The sequence below is a fragment of the Alligator mississippiensis genome, chromosome 14 (assembly GCF_030867095.1).
Source record: "Alligator mississippiensis isolate rAllMis1 chromosome 14, rAllMis1, whole genome shotgun sequence".
Lineage (NCBI taxonomy): Eukaryota > Metazoa > Chordata > Crocodylia > Alligatoridae > Alligator > Alligator mississippiensis.
In genome coordinates, this window is record NC_081837.1 from 6,150,821 (window position 1) to 6,169,022 (window position 18,202).

The following is an 18,202-nucleotide window of genomic DNA, read 5'->3' on the forward strand; positions in this document are numbered from 1 at the left end:
GTGCTGTGCAAACTGATCGGAGGAGCTTAAAATCGCGGTGTAAGACCAGATGCCGCAGTGTCACGAACTGGTAGGTGGGCACTGTTGGCTCAAGAGAAAGTGGGAGCTGCCCTTTGGTGTAGTGCATGAGAGATGACGGGGATCGGTTTGACAGAGAAGGCAAGGTGCTGGTGGTGTTGCCATTGAGGGGAGGGAAGCCAGCGGCGGGGTGCCCAGTACGGAGCAAGGTGGTCAAAGCAGCACCCTGGAGGGGCATCGTTCTGGATGCAGTATTGACTCTGAAGAGGAGGAAGGTTTTAGAGGAGGCCGATGGATGCTGCAGGACTGGGGCAGGAGAAGGTCTTGCACCTTGGGATCTGAGCCCTTTTCCAAGGTTTTGGAGACTCCCTGAGAAGAGTGGCGGGTCTCGTGCTCTGTTTCAGCGGCATAAATACTCAACCGACTTGCCCAAGACCCTGTACAAAGGTGGAGGCGCAAAGAAAACCCAGGAGTCCAGACTTGCCTTCCTCAGCTGTAGCCACAAGACCCCTGCAGTGCTGGAGCGTGGTCCATATCGTGTCTCTCTGCCTGCCTTGTGCTGCACATGAGTCTGCTAACTAGATTGCATGGAAAGCTTTCTGCCTTGTGGACATCCAAGCAAGCAGCTTAGTGACTCTGCCCATCCCTTCGAGCAGCGCAAGATGATGGATTAGACACAACGGAGATAAATGTAGCAAGGTCACCCGTAATCTGCTCTTTCTGCCTGTTGTGTTTCCACCCTTTGTGGATAGGCTGTTATCAGCGGGGCTAGCACAATGAACTGGAAGAAAACATTGCTCCAAGTGGCGTGTGTGCATGGAGGATTGTTTGGTCTGTGGGGAAAACCTCTCCTGGGCTGGGCATGTTTTCCATTTGTGTGCTCGCGGTGTATGCTAAAAAGGGAGCTCATTGTTCCTCCGCCTCCCATTGTGTTTTATAGGTGGGGATGGATGAACGCTCGTTCTTTTCCCCGCAGGGGCCGTGCCTCTCTTCCTTCCAGCACAGCCTCTTCTGTACAGAGCAAGTCTTTGGGTCACAAACTTAAATATCCCAGGCCAAAGTATCAGCTGGTGTAGATCAGCACTGCTCTGCTTACATCCACTCCAGGAATCTGTTTGCATTATAATGTCATTAGCACTTCCTGTCCCCCAAATTTCTGTGCAACCAAAGGGTTCCCCCCTTGGCCTGCTCCAGTCTTTTTCCTGACTGCTCTCTTAGCTTCTGTGTCCCCCGCAGGAGAAATCTTGGTTTCCCAGCTTTGAAATCTCCATGCCCTTTGGACTCTTGGGGTTCAAAAGGGATGTTCAGAAGTAAGTGGGGGAGCCCAGATGGGTGAGATGGTGCTATATAGGACTTGCAAGTGATAACTAAGTGATTATAAAAAGTGGCAAGGACCGGATCTATGCCACAAGTGCGAGAACGTAGGATCTACCGTACTGTATCAGACCACACGCGCATCCCGGCTGGCATCCCATATCTTGCACGGACCACTATCAGCTGCTTCAATAGATGGTGGAAGGATCTCTGCTGTAGGTAGCAATGGGATAATTTCTCCATAGGGTAAATTTTTTCTGGACCCCCATTAATTAGAGACTAGCTAAAATCCCGGAGCAGAAATGTTAGTATCCCCCCACCACACCCCCCACCCCGCTGCCGCCTAGATCCTGACTCGGTGAACTCCCAGTATTCCTGTCGAATATTTGATAAATAACCTTATTGAGCTGTGGCATTTTGCTGAGCTTTAGGATCGAAAATATCCCTTAGGCCTCTGAGTCCCACCAGCCCTGTGTGCATTGCGGCAAGCACCCTATTCCCAGAGTCAGCAACTCAGTCCTGGCAGGGAAAGCATCTCAGTGGAGCTGTGCACAATGATTTGAAAAAACAGCAACCAGATGTGACATTGCTTTGCAATGCAGAAGCGCCGCAATTCCCCAGCGTGCCTGTGATGTGAATTCAGTCGTCTGACACCACGGGGGACAGTATCTAGTCTCGTTCTTGTAAATCCTAATGAAATTTGTCTCCTGCTTTGAGGCTGCTTGGATTCATAGGCCTCTCTGACTACCAGGCAAATGCGTACGGCGATTCCTCCCGTTGCCCTTCAGAGTAACCAGTTGCAGCCAGGTCCGCGCCTGCCAACCATCTCTCTGGCTCTCAGGCTTTCATGCAGAAGCATTTAATTTCCAACGGGTTGTCGTGCCGCGCAGTCAGCCCGCTCATTTCTGAACCGTCTGCCCACATTATGTGCAACGCATGCCCAAGCGAATGGAGCGTGCAGCACGTTACGATGGCACCACAGAACCATTGCCTTTGGATACCGGGTAGCGGTCGGGAAGATGATTTTCTGTCATTGGGAAAGCAAAAACTCCTGTTATTAATGATGTTGTCAGGCAGTGGCAGCAATAATAAAGATCCTGGCAGATGCTCCTGTCGATCTACTGATGTAAAAGCCTTTTGTAAGAGCATTACAAGGGCAGGGTCATTAATCTTGTTTTTACAGGTGAGGAAACTGTTGTTCTGAGAGGCGAAGTGACTTGAAGAAGGACAGAGGCCCCCTGTGCCCCAGGCCAGTGCTCGATCCTCTAGGCTACGTTGACCAGGAGCCCTGACTCCCTATTCCCTCAGTCTAACCGCTAGATAGGAGCCCCCTTTCCTTATAAAAAGCAGGAGCAATGGAGACTTAAAAGCCTTGCTGGATTCGGTGGGAGATTTTAATCGGTACTTTATTTTTTTTCTTGACTGATGCATGCAGGTTTTGTGGATTTCCCACAGGAAAAAAAACGCATCTTTATTGTTGAATTTGTAAAGTATCTGAACCATCTGTTCCGATGAGGCTGACAGCAGAGGTAACCACAGGCACAGAGGGCAACGAGGATCAATAACCAATTCCCCGGCTAGTCGTGGGAGACGCACGGATGACCTTCCAGAATAAATAGCCAAGATGGTGTGTTAAGTACCCATGGTAAGCCGGCTTGGTAATATTGATCCAGCTGTTTTAATTGTTTTGCGCAGTTGCCTGTCCACATCAGAGGGGAAACACCACTGAGGGCACAAACACAGAGCAGGGAAATCAGCATGGAAGAAATGCCAGTAAGATAAGTAAGAAGTTGGTTTTGTGCTTAAGGTGGTAAGATGTGGGCGCTGTTCCTAGCTGTACTGCAGACACTGTCCGTGGCCTTCACCGAGTCGTTTAATGTCGCAGTTTTCCCCTCCATACAATGGGGATAAATATCCCTCCTGTTTTTTATCTGTCTGGTCTGCTCAGACTGCAAGCTGTATGGCATGGATTATATTCCTACATGTACTGGATACACCCTGGAGGTTTGCTGCGCTGGCACAAGGCTGTGTGTTTCCTTAGAGTTGTCCAGCCAGGCTTCTGCAGCCCCTTGAGTGAGGGTCATTTCCAGCATGGTATCAGGGGGGATTAATATTCTTTCCTCCTTGATCTCTGTGGTGCTGATGAGGGGAAAATACTGATTTCCTCCTATCTTCCCTGCTCCAAGATACTTGCTTCTTCTCAAGCTTTGCCTGGACTCCTAGAGCTGTGGTGCTAGATGCAGGGTTAGGGGCAGGTTGCTGTAGAGGTAGCTGAACCCCATCTGTGTGAAGAGGGGTGGTGATCTACCAAGGGAAATCCGAAGATTTGCCCCTGAATGATTTCTCTGCATAGCCTTAACTGGAGGCTACTATCACGGGAGTCAGGGTCTTCAGGACCTTGCAGGATGGGGCCCAGAGCTGGTCATTGCCGAGGTCTTGGTTTTGCTTGGATCACGGAAAAGAAGGGAGTTCTCTCAGTGCAAGATCAGCATCGGGCCTTCCCTGAACACCATTATTAAAGGAAAGGAATGAAAGGGGCCATCTGGTCCAACAGGCATTGTTGTAACCTGGAGCTGTTTGGACAGCTGCGCGGCCTGCCAGCAAATCACCGAGACCTCAGGTGGTCACGAAAGTCCCCAGCACACAGTGCCTGCGGTCCGGAAGACCGAACAAACAGACCCCACTCCCTTCCCCTCCTCAAAAGAGGGTTTTGAAGGGGCAGGGGGGGAGCAATCACCTTCTCGCAGCCTCAGATCATAGCCAAGTGCAGCAGCATGCACATCAATCGCTTGGGAGTGCTGTCCATTGAGAAACTCCTCGCAGACCCGTAGCGACTCACCTTGGTGTCCTCGAGCCTCCGCTTTTGTGAGGGTTGGGCAAGAACAGGATTTAGAGGCTGCTTTTGAGCAACACCCTTCTTTGTCCTCGCCGGCCTGCGTCTCCTGTTCCCATGGGGGAAGTGAGATGGGGCAATGCATCGTAGGGTAGAAGTACGAATCTTGGAAAGCCCGGGTGCCTTTCAATTAAACTGATTATACTGATGCTTAACGGGAAGACAAGGGCGCCTTGTTAAATTGCCGTGCTTTGCAGTTAATAAGCATGCCACTTGTAACAGTCATTTGGACATGCGTGCTTCCTGCTTACCGGGACTCCAGAAGGCAGCGGCTCTGGAGGAACCCGCGTGCACGTGCCTTGGAAAGGAATTGCCGCGCCAGCTGTCCGTTGCATTCAATGCTCCAGCTGTGCCCTTGAGTTCGGTGGCAGATTTAGGAAACGTGTATGGAAATCGGCACAGCCTAAGCAGTGTGGCCCAGGGATTAACGTGGCTATGAGCTGGCTGGGGCTGATCGCGTGCCCTTTCCTTTAACCGTGGGCACGCTGCATTCCTCGCTTTGTGTTGCACTTCTGGAGTGCAGCTTTATCCCCCCCCGCCTGCATGGAAGTGAAATGCATGGAGCTCCCTCGTCCTGCTTGCTTCAAGGGGTAGCGTGCATGAAGGAGCTAATCCTAAACTCAGGAAGAATATGGAAAGACTCCTACTGGCTTCAGGGGGGCTCTGGATCAGACCCTTATCTAGCACGTTTCCTTCAAGGAACCCTTAGGGTATCACTTAAATGCGCATTAAATCCCGCCCTGCTCCTGGCAGGTAGGTAAAGACTATTATCCCCATGTCACCAACAGGTGAAGTTAAGGCACGGGGCCCCCCAGGGAGTCAGTGGTCTTCCCCCCAGATCTGCAGTAGCCCTAATACACAGTCCTCTGCCCTGACCCTTTAGTCACTGGAGCTTTGTTGTGCCTCTCCTTGGTAGAGGGTCAGGTCCGGAGGCTTGCAGCCAAGGGTGCCTCATCTGTTAGGCGCTACCAGCTTCAGCATCTGGTGGGGCCTGATAAGGACTCTGCCAGCTACCCCTCCCTAGTGTGCTCCACCTCAGCTGAGCTTCCAGCAGCCTTCCCCTTCCTGCTTGCTTCTGTGGAGCAGGGTATGGTATACCCCACAGCTATTCAGGGAAGACTGCCTCCTCCAAGGATCCCTGGGAGCTAGGAGCTGGTGTGCGTGCACACGCTGCTGCTGCGGTCAGCTGGGCGAGATGTCACGGCGTCCTGCCGTCATCCTTTACTGACTCTTGGTGACCAAGGAAACTCTTGCTTGTGGCCAAGAGGAAGAGACCAGGAGAGGAAATTCCCTGAAGTCCCAGCTCCTGGGTCGGTGTGGGAAGCTCAGCGGAGAACCATGATTTTGTTGGCATCCGTGGAGGCCATTTCAAGAGCACTGGCTACTTCCAGGTCCTGATCCGAGTAAGCTTTGAGACGTCAGCATAGGGTGGGGTAGAAATGCATCGTGTTAATGCATTGGAGAGAGGTGGTGTGTTATGGTGGGGGGGTGTACACCGAAGCCTCCGGTGCAGAATAGCTTTAAGCCTCAAATATGCATCCTAGACCCTGCAACGCCACCAGCTCAAAGAGATTCCCTTTGTCGTCACATGTGTTATACTGTCACGGTCCAACAAACTGTCTTGTACGTGCCGTCACTGGAGAAAATGATAGTATTTTTGTAGAGCTTCAGGGCCCCAGTGCAGTCATAGGAACTCAACCCCACGCTGTCCTTCCAGTGTACAACCCAGCGACAACTGCATACGTATGGGGGAGCTGTTATTATTTCTGGGAGATGGTTGAAGAAGTAAAAGGCCACCCTCCCGTGGTGGACAAGAAGCCTTAGCAGCTGCTGAGCAGAGCCGCAAGCTGCAGGCTGCCTTGAAGTGGCGCGTTAACTGTTTTGAAAGCAAGAATCCCAGTAATTTAATTACTGAACGCAAGGTCTCTTTGCCGGTAATGGGAAGAACGAAGCAACAGCTCCGGCATTCCTGGTAGGCCGGGGGATTCTTGCAGCCGGGCTCCTTGGTCCCCTTGTTCTCCTGCGCGTTTCTACCGTTATTTGACTTTGCTGTAAACTTTTGAGGGATTGCAGCTGGAGGCAGGCGCATGTTGATGGCAGCAAGGGAAGCCAAGGGAGAAAGGGGTCGCACGGCTCAGTCACCTTGCAGTGATTTCATAGCTGCCTTTTTTCTTAAGGTCGCCCCTCATGTCTAATTTATCCCACACCTTGACACAAGAGAGATTTTTAACAGAGATCCATTTAAATTTCACAAAGGGATACTGGGTTACTTGAATCACTCACACTTGCTTGACCTATTTTTTTTTTTAATCCCTTCCTGGAAACCTTATTTCATGTTTGAATTCCCTCAGCTATTTTAGGAATGTCGTCCTACCAAGATCAAATTACCTTAGATGAAACCCAGGCACAGCAGCCTTACAAGGCAAGGAACTTTTTGATTAACTACCTGTGCCATCTCATTAATATAGGCTTAGTTTCAAACTCGGGCTGTAATTCTGGCATGGCAAATGTGTGTGAAAACCGTGGATTAGTCACGGTAAGGATACCAAAGGCCCGACATTTTGTAGGGAATAGCACTAACCCTGTTGGCTCAGTCTGTCTTTACATTTAATTTCCTTTACGGTGGTTTGTCCTTTTTCTTTTCTTTTTTTGGTGCATGGGAAGGAGGGCTTGTTTGCAAGCCTGGTGCTAGCAACTTTCCACTTGGATTTATCTGTCTCCAAACAGGCTGATCTGGCCAACAGCCCTGTATGAGCAACCCCCTGTCCCCATACAGAGCTACGAGACTTTACGGCTTTGGATCTCTTTGGAGAAGTGGGACGCAATTTGAAAGTCAGTGGGTTGAAAGTCGGCAACATTTCCCCAATAGTCACAAGTGGGGGGAAGGTATTAGCTTGTAAGGGAGGTGAATTTAATCTTACACCTGGGCTGGATTTGTCCTAGTGACTTTTAGCTGAGTTAAGCTGCTGTATAAACCCGCTGGGTGTTGAGAAGCGCTGACATCTGTTAGTTCCCCGATGGCCTGTCATAAATCTGTCCCTGAGAAGGGAGTGTGTTATTTGGGTGGAGCTGGCGACAGCTTTATGAGTGACAAATGTGTGCGATGGAGGGGCACCTTCTGTGCGCCCATTGTTTGGTGGCAACAATCGCACCCTTTATTTTTATTTTTTAATTATTATTTTTTTTAATACAATTCCTAAAGCCCCAAAATGAGAGGAAACGGATCAGGCAGAACTCTTGAAATGCCTGTGATCAATTTGAGAGCAAAAAAGAAAACTTAAAAACAAATTTTGTTACTTTCCCTTTTTACATATAGGAAAAAGACAACATACCTACTGCATTAGGTAAAGGAGCCTAAAGGATGGGATAGAGTCTCAGCTGCTTGAAAACTTTGTGAGCACTGGATTTTATTTTATTTTTGTTAAAGATTTGCTAGTGCTCGAACACAAGCTTCTGGGCTGGCTGCAGAAAATGTTGCCTGTGATGAGCAAGACCTAGGTCGTCCCTGTGTCTTTTAGGCTTAAAATCTTTTCATTTCTAAAGGATTTAAATGCTCATATTTCAAGGGAGGTTGGGTGCAGCTATTTGATTAAAAACCCCTGACTGCCATTTTAAGACTCTTTTTATATGTCTATTAAATACCCGATTTGCAATAGCTGTTTGTGATGTAGGTAAAACCGGGTGCATCTACATGTTGCATTGCGGTGACGCTGTGATCACGTGGGTCTACACATGATCGCTTGCTACGTCGCGGTAGTGGCGTGCTCCCCATAAATAGCGCGCCGCTCCGGCGACAGCAGGCAAATCTACGTGTGTACTGCCCGCATGGCGCAGTACGGCCGGCTTTAGTACTTCCATAAAGGAAGTACTAAAGCACAGCGACGTGTAGATGCATGCACCGATCCAGAAGGACACAACGATCAGGAGTGCCATTTTGGGATATGTTGATGGTGGATGTCATTTATTGGGATACCAGCAAAAAGCTCCAGTCCAAATTGGAGTGTAAAGCACCGATGCGCTCTCTATAATTATCGTTGTTTTTATGAAGTATCATGGGTGCGTGTATTGCCTTCTGGACAGAAAGAAAGAGCGATTCTTTGATCTGAGAAGCCTTATGTTTGCATTAGACTGGAGGCACAGCAGAGATAACGGGGAACGGGCTAGGTAGGGCGTGAAATGTAAAGTGGCTGCCCTCTGCCGGCTGGACTCGAAACTGCTCATCTGTGTGTCAGAGGCCCAAGGCAGCTAATAGCTTCAGGCGAATCTCCTTTGGCTCGAGACAGGTTTCTATTCGGTCTCTGTTGTGGCCATAAAATGCTAAATGGCAATCGTGTGTGGCCTGGGGACAGCTGGGACATCCTGGCTGTGTTACGACGTCATGATGGATAGAGAAAAGTAGAAGGGTAAGATGCGTGGAAAGGATCGCTGCTCAAGGGGCAGCCTGATTTCTTTGCTCAGAGCAAAGCTCTCTTGGAGCCGTATCTGCTTTGTGGCAAAGTTTTGGAGAGCAAGGAGTGAAGAGCCAACAGGATGGGGAGGGATGGAGAAGGACGAATCTGATGAGCCCCGTTGATAAACTTGGCGAGGAGTTGCCCGCAGGGACAGATGTGGACAGGCAAGGAGGCGAGTTTCCACCGTGCTGAGGTTGAGCCAGCAGCAGGATATGCAGGAAAAAATGTCAAGGCAGGTCATCGAGTTGGGGGGCATGGACAAGGTAGGAGAGGAAAGCCTTGGGGCAACAGTAATCAAAGTCACTGGAGCTGGAGCAACCACCCAGCAACGAGGGAGGAGAGAGGGGGCAGATGCTGAGGGCTTCCTACAGAGAGGACTGGGATGAAAGGTTAGTGCCACCTGGCCCCCCAAACCAGTGCCCTAAAATGGGCATTTTGTCCTGTGCTTCATTAAATCGAAACTGGGTTTTTGTTTGAGGGAAGTTGGGGTTTGCTTCTGGCCTAGTGTCAGGACTGCTCCGTTTCATCCCTAGCTTATAACATATCTCAGCATCCAGTCCAAACCCCCCGTTCTCCCTCTGCCTTTTTATTTTTTAGGCCGGAGAATAGATTAGCCTTCTCTCCTGAATGATGACAATGCAACAGGAGGCTTTTTCACGCTGAAACAGCTTGGACTTGTGGCTCACATTCCTTATGCACATGACCTCCTACCCCAGTGGTTTGCAAAACAGAAAACAGGTGCTTCCCGATGCACGCTACAGAAGGAGCGTCGCTTCTCGGCATCTCCTCTCTGCTGCGCAATGCAAAGAGAAGCCCCATCCATATTTCTTGGCACGGAGCTGATTCCACGCTGCTGGAGTGGGTGTGCGGAGACAGGCAAATCTTTCCTATCCAGAGCCTGCGTGCGCTTGCATTCACACTTTCAACCAGCCTCCTGAGCCAGCTCTGGGAGCTTGCACTAACTGAATTAACATCGCGGCCTTGTTTTTGTTTTATAAACACAGCCGCCGTAATTGGACGGCCGCGTTAGTAGGACAGCCCCATTTAATTGCTCATTAGGAAACACGTTGGAGGAACAGAAGAGGGGGAGACCGAGTGAAATTTTGCTCGCCCACTGCTGGGGCTGCTGCTTGGATTTCCAGCAGCCTTCGGCATTTGAGGAGGTGCGTTCTTCACTGCCCTGGGAGCAGGTAAAATGGGGTGAAAGGAGTAGATTGAGGCAGAAGAGGCTCTCCAGCAGCATTGGAGGACCCGTGGTTAAGACCCAGGGGTTTGTGGACTCAGCCGCAGCCCTGCCTGCCTGTACAAGAGCATCTGGAAACCTTTTGCTTGATTTTTAATAGGTTACATGCTTATGCATTCACTCCACCAGCACCCTGTAAGGTAAGAGAGCTCCGATTACCCACCATTTATAAATGGGACCCCAAAGCTGTGAGCGACCGGAGGACTGAACCCTAGTCTCCCAAGTTGTGCACTAATACTCGGACCCTGGTGTGATGCCTCTCTTCTCTCATTTTGGTTGCAGGGGTAAGACATGTCCGCTGTTGCAGAAGCTGACCAGGGAGACATCTCTTGATTTCCTTCATTGCCGTGTATTTACATTGCCTTGAATTCAGAGGGCTTTCTCTTGGGACCTGACTGGACCCAACACAGAGCAAGCGTGCAGTACGTGATAGATAAGTGCTGTCCCGGGGAGCTTACATATTAACCAAGTTGGAGATGAGCAGGTGGGGGAAAGCTACAGGAGTATAGAAACTAGTGCAGCAAAGTGGCAATGAAGAAGGGCCACCTCTGCAGCCATTGCAATGAGGCAAGGTACGGGCCAGCGTTGAGAAGCGAGTCGAGGAGGGGTAGGGCTGTGACTGCTGGCATTGCTGGAGGATAGGAAGATCTAGGGCAGCGTGAAAACCGAGGTGAAGAAGGTTATGCCAGTATTGCATGGTTGCAGCTGGCATTGTGAGCAGCGAGGGGAGGACTTTCTGTGAGGGGCTCGGGGGGCAGAGGTGTTAGGAAGCAATGTTTTCTGAGCGTGCATAGAGGCCCAGTAAGTGCAGAGGCCTGTGTTTGTCTGGCCTTGTCCCTGAGGTCTATCAGGAAGACCCTCTCGCTCCAGTCCGGACTCATGAGACCATATGGGAGCAATCAGTGACTTCAAGGAGAGTGGATGAATTCAGCAGAGCAACATTGGAAAGGGATTTGATGGTTAAAGACCATCCTTGGCCTGTGTTGCCTGTTTGTACTGTGAGGTGCATGTACAGCACCAAGCACAGCGGGGACTTGGTCTCGGTTGAGCCGTTGGGGTGCTAACGAACTTCAGCCGAACTGAACCGTGAAAGCATTAGCGGCTCGTAACGGGGGAGGTGGCATGATCTGAAGGGCCAGGAGGATGATGAAGCAGTGCACTTGGGAACTGAAATCTGCTGCCCCTTGCTTGGAAGAACAAGGAGCAAACCTGCTGGACAGGGCACTCGCTAGCTGACTTCCCCGGCGAGCGCAGATGCAAAGTGTGCTAAAGTTAAATCACTTTAAAACTGATTTTGCATTAGAAGTATGTTTTCCCACAGCTGCTGGAGCAGATAGCCTGGAGTACGAGGCTTGGCTGGCCACCAGCAAACACGATTAGGTGGTCGGGCTGTTTTCCTATTCTTTATGTATCTGTCCCATGCCTTCGTCTCCATCGGCGCTTCCTCCAGAAGGGGCGAAAGGCTGCCAGGGATGGCACTCGTGGGCGGGCATGCGCTTGCTGTTCTTCCCACCAGCCTTTCTCGCCCACCACCTTTTGCACTTGTGAGAGGATCGGGATCCCGCCTCGGCTTTGCCTGCCGAACAAATTGATATTCTCATTGCTCCCTGCTATTGCCGCAGCCGGTTTGTTTTCACTTGGGAAGAGCAGAGTGGTGATGGGGGCGGGAGAGATCCAAGCTGTTCGAGCCAGTGAATGAAGGTCTCCTGGCAAGTCTCTCTTGCTCCGGACCCGTTCGGGTAGCCGCTGCGACTTGGAGGGGGCGTGAGGCCGAGGGCAGAGCTCTCAGTGGCTTTTCCTGGCCGTCACGTGCTTTTGGTCAATAAAGGTTACATGTGGCCTTTGCTCCTCTGATTATTTCCTGGACTTGGCCTTTCCAGGAGCGACACATGCAGGCTATTTGGCAGTGCATGGTGGTTTGGTACCAACCCCGGCACCCTCGGTATTAATAGCGGGAGGAAGGAGTGCTGGGGAGAGGCCTGGTTGCGTGTGCGAGTGGTGACCCCGTTGGCAGGTGAGGGGGACAGGGCAGTGTGGCCGTGTGTGGCCGGGCATCTCCGTTGGCCTGCAGCAAGGGCTGGTCTGTGGAGGTATCTGGGACTCACCCCCTTGCTCTTTTTTGTGACCTAGTGGGACCGTAATCTCTGCCCGGTCAACTTTCCTTTCATGGCTGTGCAAGATGAAACCAACTGGGAGCAATGGTCTGGTGGGGAATGGATTATTTTGGGAGAGCTGGATCCAGCTCTGCCACAGACTCCCTCTGTGGCTTTGGGCAGCTCACTTAAACTGTCTCAGGGTACCCTGGACTTTTACCTCCTTTTTGGAGCCCCTGGTCTGTCCATACTTCTTTAGAGAGACATCACCTTCCAGAGCAGCCAGTGCTTCAAGTGTCCACCATAAGAGACCCCTGATTGTGATCGGGATGTTGGTGCACCTGTAATATGAATAGTCAATCCTGCCTTTCTGGGGTTTTTTTTCCTAATGCAAGTTTTATTCATGTCTATGTTTTGCTCAATGCTTGCAGCATTTGCTCTGTGGTTGTTCTGTCCAGTCCCACTGAACAGCAATTAATTTGATCACAGTAAATTAGGACTCTCCAGTGACCCTGCTCAGGGTTGCTGCTGTTAGGGTTAATGTGTTGATATGCAGAACTCAGGAGAGTTTTGCTGTAGTTTGGACCCTTCTCACAGATGGAGTTGGCGATGTCTCCTTGTGTTCAGCTAGAGATGCAGGCCTCAGACATTTTTCGCATAAGCAGCTGTATGCAGATTTACTTTGCGATGCTGCATGTATTTTGCCTCTTTCTGATGCCCGTTCTCAATCTGTTGGCTTATCTCCTTAATCTCTCCCTCTCAGCCCAGTGACCAGCGTTTCTTTATGGCTTTCGGCAGCCGTCTGTGCATTTCTTCTTTGCCCTGTTTTGAACTTTGGGCCATCAGGACTGGTAGGAGAATTGCACGCTGTAGAGGTGCACGCATGCTGTTGGATTTTGGACAGGGCATCTGGCCCTGATTGTGTTTTACTTCTTTAAAAGGGTGAAAAACCTGCAGTTTTAATACGTGATGGAAAGAGCATTAACAGGGATCCTCGTGGACTTATTTTGTTTCCACGAAAAAAGATTTGACAGCAAGCAGTTTTCCCAGATTGCACACACTGGGGAGCTAGGCATGTGTATCCTTTCCGAGGTGAACTGCAAGGGAATAGGGGAAATTTTAGAACGACTAATCAGATGCAAAGGCCACATCCTCCCCTTGCTGTAGATTTTAATTTGCTAGCGGAAAGCACTGTAATTTTTGTTTCCAGTCATTTGCTCTTAAACCTAATTTTAATCCTATTTTAGACACTGCTATGCTAAAACCTACAGCAGCTGAGCAACTACATTCCAGGGCTGAGAGTTCCTCTGTAATAAAACCAATTTATAAGGCTCTGGTTGATGGGAGATCACTGGAAACAGTTTTATCAAAGTAGGTTTTCTTTCATGTGCGGCTTAACACATCCAGTTTAAAGAGACTCTTTCCAATAGTTTGTTCCCTGAAGCTTAGCTTGTTTGTGGAGCTTTCCTTTTTTCTTGTTCCCAGGAATGTTTTCAGGGCTTTTTATTTTTTACACTGGATTGGATGTTTTAAATCATGACGGGGAATCTTTCTAAAAGCAATGCTTTAGTTCAGGGGTGTCAAGCACCTCCACCTTTCCTGGGATCTAGCCTGTGGGTTGTATTTTTGGTGATCCTGCTTTCATTGAGCCATAAATGACTGGTTCAGTACAGGAATTACAGGGTGAAATCTGTGATTTGTCCCATGCAGGTGAGCCTCACGTTCTGTCCTGGCCTCGAGGTCTATAAAAGCAGGTGGGGCTTTTGGCTTTAAAAACAGTGATGTTTGAGCTACTGCATTCATTGAAACAGGCCCTAAATGAAAGCAATGCAGCTGGGACAGTTATCTGTGTCTCAAGTGAGAGAGGTGCAGTAAGGAAACAAATGGTGGAAAGACTATGAGACTTGCACGATCATTCATTTACAGTAAGTCATTTATAAATGCCATGGTCTTCTCTGAATCGCGGCATTCTTCAGGCAGCGTCTCTCTAATCCTGCACCTGGACTGACTGTCCGTTCTTGCTCTTGGGTGCTTTTGAGCCGCAGCAAAATTGCAAAAGGCTGCGTGTGCTTAGGCCCTGGTCCTGATTTACACTTGAGTTAATCCCAGGGCACTGACACGTATAGTCTTTGCAGGATTGAGGTCTTAGGTAGCAGCTCTTTTGCTTCTGGCTGTACGAGCCTGTCTTTATTAACATGCCTCTGTGCCACAGGCTGGCAACATACATTATTGTGGGATCAACTCCACGTTTCCTGCCGGTCCTAGAATGAAATGGGCCGTTAGTGCAAGCTCATTATTGGTTGGCAGACCGCGTGCTTTCCGATTGCTGTGCATGTCAGCGCACCATATGGGCCGTGCCGTCCCCTTGCTTGCAAAGGAGACTTCAAAGTACGGCGTCGGAGAAGTCTCTGGTACGCTGCCTCCTCTTGTAGGCAGCGCTGGCCATGGGTGTGACTGATAAGCTACTCATTAGCCTGTAAATACAGACTTCAGAAGTGCTGAAGATCAATTCACTCTCTGATGGGCATTTACTTGCAGTCACTAAGTGACTTAATAAAATGTTGTGGACTGTCAACGAGCAAACTTCCTTGCCTTTGCTGCATATGATCAGGCTGTTGCCACCAAGATTGCCGAGCACTTGCCTACAATTAGTTTATGGCTGACAAACAGCTGGCTGATACTGGACTTGATTAAGACGGTGGCGAGGCTGATAGGCAGAGGGAAGTGCGACGGAGCGTTTGAAGCTACGATGCAGCCTTTTGGGTTGAAAGAACATATCTGCAACCAGGCAGCTCAGTCGGTGGTTGAAAATTGTGCCTAGTTTTCTTGCTGACCGCTATCCCCCCATAGCAGCATCTATTAGTAAGGCTTTTTACTATCCAGGGTTAGCTAGAAGACTCAACATATGAAGTACAATGTATGAAGACCTATGTCCTTAGACCAACACGGCTACAACCCAAACCCCTGAAGGCATAGTGAGCATTTAGGATGGTTCATTTAGCACCGAGCATCTCAGCCTGTCTCCCCAGTGACCTGAGCTCCCTGCTCTCAGCTTCCCATGCAGCGTTCCTCCAAAAGTTCAAGGTCTTGGACATCACCATCAATAATCTCTGGGAGGAGGAATGGGGTCAAGACCTCTCCTCCTTTAGGTGTATGCCTGTTTAGTTACAGAACTGCGAGTCCTTCTCCCCCCCCAACCTCCACCCATGCACATCTCGTGCGCCCATTTTGCATTTGCTCCAAGGGAAGGCATCCTGGGGGCAGCACTGTAGCTTCACTGCTGGTGATGGGCTCTTCCTCCTCTGTTCTCTTGTTCCCAGATATGAGGGTCATTCCAGCTGACAGTGCCTCCATGTGCGCGGATACCCGTCCCCAGATGTCCCGGAAACCGAGAAGGCTTCCTGGGATGCAGCATGCATGGCAATTCCTTCAAGGACCTGAATTTTGTAGGTCCAGACTGTTTCTGGGTTAAAGCTGCTGTCCTGATATTACTTCCAGGCAAGGTTTTTGTACCTAGTGTTAAATCCACGGCATGATTGCAAACAGAGGAAGGCGGTGCCTGACTTTTCTCTGGATGGGATCATCCCTGAGGTCTCGTTTAGATGGATTGCCGCGAAGCAGGCGCATCCCGGCTATATCTCCCCCTTTGCCAGGAAAGCAAACCATTGCTGGGCTGTCACCGCAGAGAGAAGCTGTGCTCCCACGTGGGAGGAGTAGAACGTGTTTGGGAAACCTGTTATTACTTCTCCCCTTAACTGCTTAACGTGTCGGGGGGGTAGCCACCACATCCTAGTCTGCGCTAGACACATTTACGTTTGCTGCCATCTGTGAAAGCAGCATCCTGGGTCTCAAACGCTGCAGTTTAGATGGCCCTTGTGTTCTCCTGCCCTTTAAGTACTGGGCTGTGATGATCTGTTGTTCCTTTGCTTTTGATGGCTAAAGAAGCCGGGGTGGGGTGGGGGAAAGGATTTTTAAAGCAAGGCTAGTACTTGGCTTTGTTGCTGTGTGACCTGGATCCGGTATCATTCATTTCTCCCTGCTTGCCTTGTACAACAGGAGCAATTCCTACCTCCAAAGGTGAGAGACTAAACTGATAGTTGCAGAAATGTTTGAAATCCTACAATGCTGGGAGCATCTTAAAGCAGCATCTCAAAGTATGTGCAAAGCAGCACTGCACTATTATTGAGAACACAGGAAAGCCGGATAATTAAATGCACATTAGTGAGAGCTTGGAGCTGCTGGGTCATTGACTCAGAGCCCTGGATCCAATGCCAAGCCAAATGCACGTATCTTTTCTACCCTATGTTATTGGTAAAACATGTTGCTCCTGTTCCTGTGACTTTTATAAGAAATTCCATAGGAATTTCTTCCGTCTGCAAAATCCCACTCTGCATGGGGAGCCATTCGCACGGCTCTGAGCTGCCAGCTAGCCAGAGCCTTGTCTTCACTGGAGGAATGAGGAGGGTCTAACAGAGGTTTTATTAGATGGTGCAATCCAACATGTGTTGTCAAATGTTTCCTAATGATAATGCCAAGTGCGGCAAAGCTCCTAGGGGAGAAGATAAAAATACATCCCTTGGCAGAGACGATATTGCAGGTTTCTGAGCTGCACCAGAAATAGCGTCTTGGGGAGGGGAAGAGGAAGAGAGAACTGCTCTCCACTTTCTGACTGCAAATGCATGGTGAGCTCGCGTGAGAGGTGCCACCGCTGTAAATTGAAAGATGCTGGCCTAAAGCCTGGTGAAGTCGAGAGACCTCATTGCGCCGGCTTTCCGTATGCCAGGCAGTAGCTCTGGGTCTAATCCGGCAAGTGCTGGAAATCCCACAGATAAAAGATCGCCTACATCGAAGCAGCAGTGTAAAGCCCTAGGTTCAGGGCTCGTAGACTCCGTCTAATGCAGCAGAGCGCGCAGAAAGCTCACATGTGGCTGGATAAGGCGGATGAAATGGATGCTGTCTGTACGACTTGCCAGTCCTGTCTGTAAATAGCACAGTTGCTGTTCCAGCATATTTGCAGAGCGAACTTGCAAATACAGTATGGCAGTGGAAGGGGAAAAGGGCTGGCCTCATTTAGCAGCGCTTAAGCGATCCCATCTGTTGTCTGAGCCGGAGCGGACACTGGGGACTGGAATATTCTCATTCGCACTTAATGCCAAGACTTCCCTGAGTCGAGAGGGCTGTAAACAATTGGCCACACCTCTATTACAGCTGTTCCCTTGCTTCAGTGAAGCTACTTCCCTCGCGGAGCTGGGCAACCACTGCTCCCAGTGTGAAATGACCAGTTTAGCAGACCAGCCAACATGATCCAAGGGCTCATGTGGCAGTCGTGAACACCTGAAATTGCAGCTTTGGAGAGTGAGGTCATTCAGGGCTTTGACCTCCTCCCTTTTTTTACACCAGTTCGCCCACTGGTAGGTTTTAATGGTCGTTGTGACAATTAATTGCATTTCCTGCAACTTGGAGCTGGCATTTGAAATAGTGGCGCTGCCCCTCTGTGGGTTTTTTGGTGGAGCCGTAATTATCCTTAATGGGATAATCGGGCGTTCCTCTGTTGGCTTCCTCTGACATTTCAGGCGGATGTTTAAAGGTTTAATCCCACCAGGTATAGAGTATCCCAGGCAAGGATCAGCTATGTGAAGTCAGCATAGCTCAGAGACCTTGAATAATGCCTCGGTGTCTCTGAAACACAGCTCTACCCCATCAATGCACTGCTCAAATAGGAAAGCAAGCAGAGATGATTTTCTCAGTATAAACAGCTGGATTTGCATGTGGCCTGTGAGATAATGCCTCAGTGTCTCTGAAACACAGCTCTACCCCATCAATGCACTGCTCAAATAGGAAAGCAAGCAGAGATGATTTTCTCAGTATAAACAGCTGGATTTGCATGTGGCCTGTGAAACATGGGTATGACTCAGTGGTTTGGGAGCTTGTCTTGCTTTGCCTGGGTGGACAGAAGCACCAATACAGCTACGTTTTCACCGTTGTAGAAGTGTACGCTGGAACAGTGGTCCTTTAGCCTGGAAATTATTAGATGTTGTGAAGACCCACTGTTTCCTTGGGTCTACCCCAGGCTTTCTTTCTGATAATATCCACCTGTTATTGGACTCTTCCTTCTTTACATCACGGTAGTAAAAATGCTGCAATGTCACAGGAGGATGCATCAGCCTTCGGGCAGCCTCTTTGAAGCTCT

General features: G+C 49.7%; 1 protein-coding gene across 5 annotated transcripts in view; it reads left to right on the plus strand.

The window, feature by feature from the left end:
• CUEDC1 (CUE domain containing 1) overlaps window positions 1-18,202 on the plus strand; it is a 92,962-nt gene that overhangs the window by 36,145 nt on the left and 38,615 nt on the right. The window contains exon 3 of one of the 5 annotated variants that reach the window (XM_019493263.2): window positions 2,768-2,977. The exons of 3 other annotated variants lie outside the window; for them this stretch is intronic. The gene's annotated coding sequence lies outside the window, so the exon portion shown is untranslated. Of the gene's footprint in view, window positions 1-2,767; window positions 2,978-5,388; window positions 5,629-18,202 lie in introns of those variants that run through there. One more of the 5 variants, XM_059717369.1, reaches the window with a different exon arrangement.